The sequence below is a fragment of the Dipteris shenzhenensis genome, chromosome 13, assembly GCF_047967505.1.
Source record: "Dipteris shenzhenensis isolate YYH24624 ecotype China chromosome 13, Dip_SZ_1.0, whole genome shotgun sequence".
NCBI classification, from domain to species: domain Eukaryota; kingdom Viridiplantae; phylum Streptophyta; class Polypodiopsida; order Gleicheniales; family Dipteridaceae; genus Dipteris; species Dipteris shenzhenensis.
This window is the reverse complement of record NC_141608.1, coordinates 28,202,841-28,210,521: the sequence shown is the minus strand read 5'-3', so window position 1 is coordinate 28,210,521 and position 7,681 is coordinate 28,202,841.

Here is a 7,681-nt window from a genome sequence, read left to right as displayed (position 1 = left end):
CATAGCAGTCTTGGAATAGCTTTGGCAACCACAACCCAGAATGCATTATCTTTCTAGTAATGGCCTCTGGTGCCATATGACCTCCCCCCATTCTTGAGTGAGCCTTCTGAAGGATGGCTTGTGTTTCATGAAGGAGCACGCACCACCTTAATCCTCTTCCCCAAGTTCCACAGGTCGGTGATGAGCCCTTCCAGTAACCATGTCTATTTCCAGGGATGTGGATCCCAAAGGCAACCAAACTTCATCACTTGACAGATCTTGAATGGCCCTTTCTAACCATAACCATGGTCTACCAAGAAGTAGAAGATACCTCTCCTCAGCCTCGTTCATATAAATATGATAAAATTGGATAGGAATGTAACTCCCCCAATCTTCATGTGAACACATTTGACTGCCCCCATAGGCTTCACCTTGTGTTGATCTGCCATGCGCACTTGAAAATGAACGTCAGTTGTCAATTTCAAACCTAGTTGTTGGAGTGTACCTCTCGGTATGATGTTCATTGCTGGTCCATCATCCAAAAAAACATCATTTAGCTCCACCCCATTGATGTCCACCATGATCTTGGGACTTTGTTCACACGTGAGGGCAACATAGGTTGAGCAGTGGTCATTTCACATAATGTGCAAAAGGAGGTTAGAGTGGGTACCTTATGCTTCGATGGACATTCCTAGTAGCCATGGCCAGAAACCTTACAGTCAGTGCATGAAAGAACACTTCTAATATGAGCTTCAAAGGGTGACTATCCAGCCCCCCTTTTTCTTTCTTTCAAACCTTCTTTGATTTCTTCTAACTCCTTCTTGAGTTGCTACCAAGCCTATGAGCCCTCTTCTCTAGGAAGTTGGGTGGTCTGAGTGTGTGTTGAGGTAAAACTTAACTGGGACCATTCCATCTTCGCCGCTTCCCTCAGGAAGTCTTGTAGTGAGGCATGTTCAAGGAGTTTGTCAACCAGCCTTATAGCAATGGTGGAAGGTAAATCCTTCAAAAACCACCCCTTCATGATGGTGTCATTGGGTGGCACAGACATCTTCGTGGCCAGGACCCTCATCCTTGTGTACATCTCTGAGATACTTTCGTCGGGCTTCATGGTATCATTTGATACTTCCTAGACAATCATGTGTTCAAAATTTTCCAACTTGAAAGTGTGTAGGAATTCCTCCCTTAGGTCTGTCCACGTCTAGAAGTGGTCAGGGGAATTTTACAACTTGAAAGTGCGTAGGAATTCCTCCCTTAGGTCTGTCCACGTCTAGAAGTGGTCAGGGGAAAATTGATTATACAATACATCCATGGCATCCTCCAATGACGAGGGGAATATGTGAAGGAATGCATGCTCATTCTCCACACTTTTAGCTCTACATGCTATGAGGAATTTCCTCGCATGGTGTAACTCTCATGAGTGTATGATTCATTCCTTCTAATGAACTATGCTTCTTCCCATCTCTGCTCGCTCCTCTAAGATCTCTTCCCATTGTGTTAGTATAATGGACCTTGTGTCATGTGGTTGGAGTTCTATTTCGTTCATGTTGAGGGTTGGCTTTTGTGATTTTGTTCCGCTTTGGTCTTCTTCTTGCTCACATCACTCTTGCACTTGTATTGCTCACACATCATTCACACCATCGACTAGCACTCGCCCCATGCACCATCCGTGACACCCATGGCACGTCTTGTTTTCTTGTCACACCAGTGGCCCTAGGCCTCTGGTAATACTTTTGGAAGTGTTAGGAACCCACCCCCCCCCTCGGATAGTTTATGGCGATCACGGTGGAACATTGCTAGTGTTGAGTAGTGCTCTAGGGTCCTAGAGAGAGGTCTTATGCAGAGTAGTTTTGAAACGTTTGAAGGAGCTGGTGAGAGAGCTAGGAGGTACTTGAGGAGAGTGGAGAAAAGACTTTTGGTAGACCAAACTCGGTACAAGAAGCATTACGTGCGACGAAAGTTCGTGAAGTCCTCAATGCAAGCACAAAGTGAGCCCATTGAAGTAGTAGCCAGAGCAAGTAACTTCATCGACACTCTCATTGAATTGGATCTATAGGAACCCTGGTGGTTAGGCCTAGACTTCGGAGAAGAAGAAGTGCAAAAGCAGAGAATGGGTGAAATAAGAGGGTATGAAGGTCAGGGACTCATCAAGGTTAAGGCAGCCCCTCTCCTCCTCTTGCAACGATGTCTTCATCAACAACCACTTCTGCTAGAGTGGTAACTCCTTCTCCTCCCGACTCGCCTCCTCCAGACTCAACCTCTGCTAGGGGCAAGCTGCTACCTCATCTATTATGCATAGCTCTGCATTCCTAGCAAATCTTTATTCCACATCTATCCCACTCGGGGGTACTTTTGCTCCGGCCATGCCTTTACCTCTACCATGAAGGTTTCATCTCCCTTTCCATCCACACCTGTGCTACTTTTCCACCACCTCCTTCCTTCCCTATTGCCTACTCATCCATGATTTCAAATCCATCCCTCTCTTTCCCAAACGCTCTCCCATCCTTTTAACCCCCCACATCTTCTATGTTCTCACCCTTTCCCTCTGCAACACCGAGGCGCTCCACATATGCTGTACCATATGTGTACATATGTGTAGTGACTTCCCCATTGTGGTCCTCCATAGGAGGTGTTCTCGGTGTGGTCTCCTCCTCTGGAGCACTCACACTCATTATGGCTCCATCGGGACTCCCTCCAACTCTTGAATTCGCTTCAGTCTTTGGGGTGGGGATGGCTATTCTCAGTCCTGCAGACAAAGCTAAACTTCTCAAGCTACTCAACAAGCTCCACATGAAGACTCGAAAGTTCAAAGGCCACCTCCATGAGGATGCAGACTAGGAGAAGATACACATGAGGCAAGATCTTGACTCTAGCCTATCTCTCTCTCACTCACACCCTTCACCTCTGCTAGCATGCCCCTCTTCCTCCCCTTTTCCCGCTCTTTACGTTCTCCTCATCTGCTCCTCCATGCTAGAAATCCCCTTCCCTCGTCCCTATTGGTTGTCTTCCTGCATCCTTAACTGTTTCGTCATTTGTCAACCGCTTCATCCTTGATGGCTTCTGCAACTCTCTAGCCTATTATGAGTTAGTGAATCAAATGCTCCATGTGTACTCCTATCTATTCCATGTGCACTAGACACTAGTTGGTGGCGAGAGTTGGTGCACCACCTGTACCTCTTAACTACTGCTAGACTGCTTCCCACGTGCACCAACATGTGTACTGCTTGTGTACTTGTGCACTCTCTTAACTGCTACAGTCTAGTGTGCTAGTGCTTCACTCTGATCAACTTTGACGAAGGTCGGTCGAGGTCAAGGTTTGGTACTCCTCTAATCATGTTACTGCTCCCATCATATCTAAGTCATGTACTATTCCAGTCATGTCCAAGTCATCATACCTGTCAAGTCATGTCTAGGTCATGTCCAAGTCATGTACTAGTTGCTCCAAAGTGACCAAGATGTGAACACATGTGAACATGATGCAACCAGGTGTGACTAATGTCTAACCATCTTGGCATGGTGCTCAAGTGACCATGATGTGACCCAGGTGTGACCTTGGTGTAACTTTTGGTGGGAGTTTGTGACCAAAGTCCAAAGTAGAACACATGTGGTGATAGTCAATAAAACATTGAGCATCTTCGGATTGATGTAGGTGCCCCATATCCTACATACCTTCATGTTGGTTTCATGAGTGGACACAATTGTGACACCATCACTTTGGTTGTCCCGCATGTGCATTGTGTACCTCCTAGAGTTCAGAGATCTCCTTAAGCTTGATGATGTTTATTGTATTAAGGGGTCAATGGTAGTAACAAAGGCTAAAGGTGAGGGAGGCACAACCAATTATTACCTTCATGTGAATGCCACTACCACAATTATCAAGGGTGAACATTTTGATGCCGAGATCAACTTTCTTTCAAAGACCACAATTGCTTCCATGGGCATCTTTGACGATACAGTCAAAGAGGCACACAATCTCCACTATGATGAAATCAATCTCATTTGTTGTTATAAAGGTGGATACAAAAGGTGGAGCTATGGATTAATTGATGATTGACAATGGTCCTTGGAACAAGGATAGAGCCATTGTATGTGCATATCTTTCATAATTTCTACAAGTTCTCTCCCATGCTTTGTTGAGCACTAACTTTGCTTGTGTCATGCACTTGTCCTTTGTGAATGAAAGTAAGAACATACAAGCTCAATTCATCCAAGAATTCAATGAGAGTGGCACAGTAATGTACATTGAAGAATGTTTCATATAGGCAAGCACGCAACACTTTGGTATGTTTTGAATTAACTATCTTGGCCTAGATTCCAGATGGGAGCATATGAGAGGAGTTGAGCAAGCTTTTATCACTCGAGTCTTAAAGCTTGGGTATGGTCATCACAAGGTGAGTTTCCTCTAACTCTTTTGTATACGATTGCCTACGATGATGAAGTGGTCATAACTTACAACATTGTTGTGGCATTTTGCACTTCATGTTGCAAAGTGCCAAAGTGAGCAAAGACAGTGCAAGGCTATATTGTTACACATGTTATGATGCGCAGGCTATGGTGCAAGCCCCCTCTCTCAAAGCTCATATTTTGCTCAAGATTTGCACATAGGTTCCTATTCAAATTAGAGACTCCTTTCTTAGACCTCCATGAGGATAGTGTGCTCCATGTGTGATCTATGCTATGAGCCATGAAAGCATCAAAATCTTCACAATATAATATCTCTGATGTTGTTATTGATTTTGATGCTGAGTGCTCACATTCTATCAGGGCAGTGTTATGCCTTTTCCATGTCTCATTCGAAGTGACTATCCTAGTTTGCCATTATATATATCATTTGCACTTTCTTGCGTAATAAAGTTGGTGTTCTTATATTCTATGTACTAGACTTCTTATGTATTGTAAGGATTGAAAATTTGATGGAAGTTTCAAAGGACAACATCTTTAGACATTTACAACTTACAAGAACAAAAAAAATTCCTTGAAATTGACCTCCACAACATAGACATCATTAAGTGCATTTCTTGAATTCTTTCCATTGTCCATTTATAGCAATTTACTTGATATCCTCTGCAACTCGTTGTTCACTTATCCAACTTTAAGATCAACACCGTGGTTTATGATTATGCGAGTGTCCTATGACATAGAGACTCATGGTTTCACCCGATAAAACATCACTATGTCTGTACAAATAGTATCGTCCTCAAGGTTTATTGTTGCAGACTTCCTATAGTGCCTCTCCAATGAACTTGGAACTTCTTTCAAGGTGCCTTCATGCACTCGAGAACACATTGTGAAATTGTTTGATATAGGTTTACATGGAAGCAAGATTGTCATGTGATTCTACTTGATGATTCCACCACTCCACCCATTTTTTCTCGTCTATTTCCAAGTATTGCAAAGCAGCCATACATTGCATGGTCCGTAACTAATGAGCAGCAACTAGAGAATCTGATCTGTGTGCCCAAACTGGCCTGCTAAGCACATTACAATATCCAACACCCATAGAATAAGTACACTTTACAAGGCATTGCAATTAATATCTATATGATGCAAAGGGAAAGCACCATAGTAATGACTTTTGACACACTTGTCCATCAACATGAAGCTTTTCTTAGTGGCACAATGGAAAAACAATGAGATCGTGAAGGCAAAAAGAGAAAACAACTCCACACAAGCAATATATGTGAGAAAGGAAGAGGACACCCCCAAGTTTTCCCGCATTTATTGCGGCACTTTAACATTTAATCAAAAATTAAAGAGGGTAAGTGAGCCTATGTAGTTTTTCCTTCAACCGCATAGTTTCATACCTCCTGCATTCAATTGCAATGACAAATCCCTTTGTTGCATCTGCTTCAAATAAGCCCAGAAGAGCAAGATACCAGTCCTATGTAGGAATAACATGATGCTTCCTAGGAAAACTACATGCGTGTCCCTGCTTCATGAGATTGAATTGCAATTAGAATATCATTCACTCAAAAAGAGAGTTGTCATACGATGGCCAATCTGGCTTGTGTGGCGATGTAGTTAATGTGTTTGCAAATGTCCACAAGGCACATAGATTTCTCCCTCGATTCATAACGAATAGTACAATAGTGAGGGTAGCAATAAAGTAAAAGATGGAGTATAGCAACAATTATGCGAGTGGTCTTATAAGACCAACATTGACATTGCATGCTTTCAAGAAGCTCTTAGCATTCCCTTATACAAGATGAATAATCTCCAATTAAACCCCACTTGGGTTGACCACATTGCAAAGAAGGACACAAAATTCACGACAATCACATCCCAAGAATCATTTTGGAAGATGAAGAAGACATAGACACTCTAGTGCATAGGATATATAATATCCAACAAGTTGTTGACTTTGAGGATAGACCCATAGTCGTGGCATCCTTAGAAGGATTCTCCCCGTTGAGCATCTTTAAAGATAAATATTGTGAGGAGCTTGCTTTTCCCAGAATTGTTCCATGGGCACTCACCAAGCTACCAAGTACCTACCCATATGTCTTATCAGGACATAGCATAATGGAAGCTTACAAACACGGATAGGAAATTTGCTCTATACATTGAGAACATATTCTCAAAACAATGAAAATACTTTTACAAGTGCTTTCATTGACATGGGTGTGTATGGCCAAGGGTCGACTAAGAGGCCGCTCGCTACACACGAAGGATGCAGTGATGATTGACATGAACATTGAGAGGCTCCTACATTCAAAATGTGGGCAACCATGACTTCACATGCCTGCCAAATTCCTTAGATTGAAAACTAAAGAAAAACTTGTTTGCAATTGTTAGACGATAGGGGTAGCCTCTTTCTTCGTCACATTCTTTGTTGCAGAAAAAATATGGAACCACTAATCTCTTGCATGAAGGAATTGCATCATACTAGATCAAACCTATCACCAATCCAAATGAGCTCAGACACTCATAACTTGATTCACACTAAGCAAGTTACAACTACAATACTACGCTAACAAGTTCAATGCAATGAAGCACCTACTCAAAAAAGACCCCACAATCTTAGGCAAAGACTTGGATTTCTTCTTTGTTATAGAGTTCCAACAAAGAGGCAGCCAACATGACCATGGTTTCCTATGGATTGAAGATTCATCGACTTACTTTTTGTCGAGCAATGGCAACATAGAGGCATTCGTCAACAAGTTCATAACCACAGATATTTCACTGCTAGACTTGCCAAACATGGACATACAAACCCAAAAGCATAAAAAAACATGTAAAACAAGAAACAAGGCATGCATGTCTAGTTTTGCTTGACCCCCAATGCAAGACACACAAATTATATTGCCTTTAACACAACAAGGAGTTTCATCTTTCTTTAGAGAAAATATAAAATGCAGCATCTCAAGCCTTCTCTCTGGACCCTTTGTCATCACAACTCTTGACTTTGACTTATTCTTAAACTAGCTTCAAATGTTGGAAGAAGAATATCTACTGAGGCGTTTAAATAGCACACAACCCACACCAATGTTGAAAAGGCACCCAAAATACTAATACAGGAACAACTTCAACCCAACATTATCTAAACTATGGGGAGCAATCATAGACATCTAGTTTGTTTTGAATCTACACAGAGCTGTTGTATACTACACATCATACATTGCAAAAGTTGACAAGGCCATGACAGAGGCTGTAAAGTGTGCAGTGTTGAGTGCATGCAATCTAGTGCTCTTGCAAATGAGAGTCC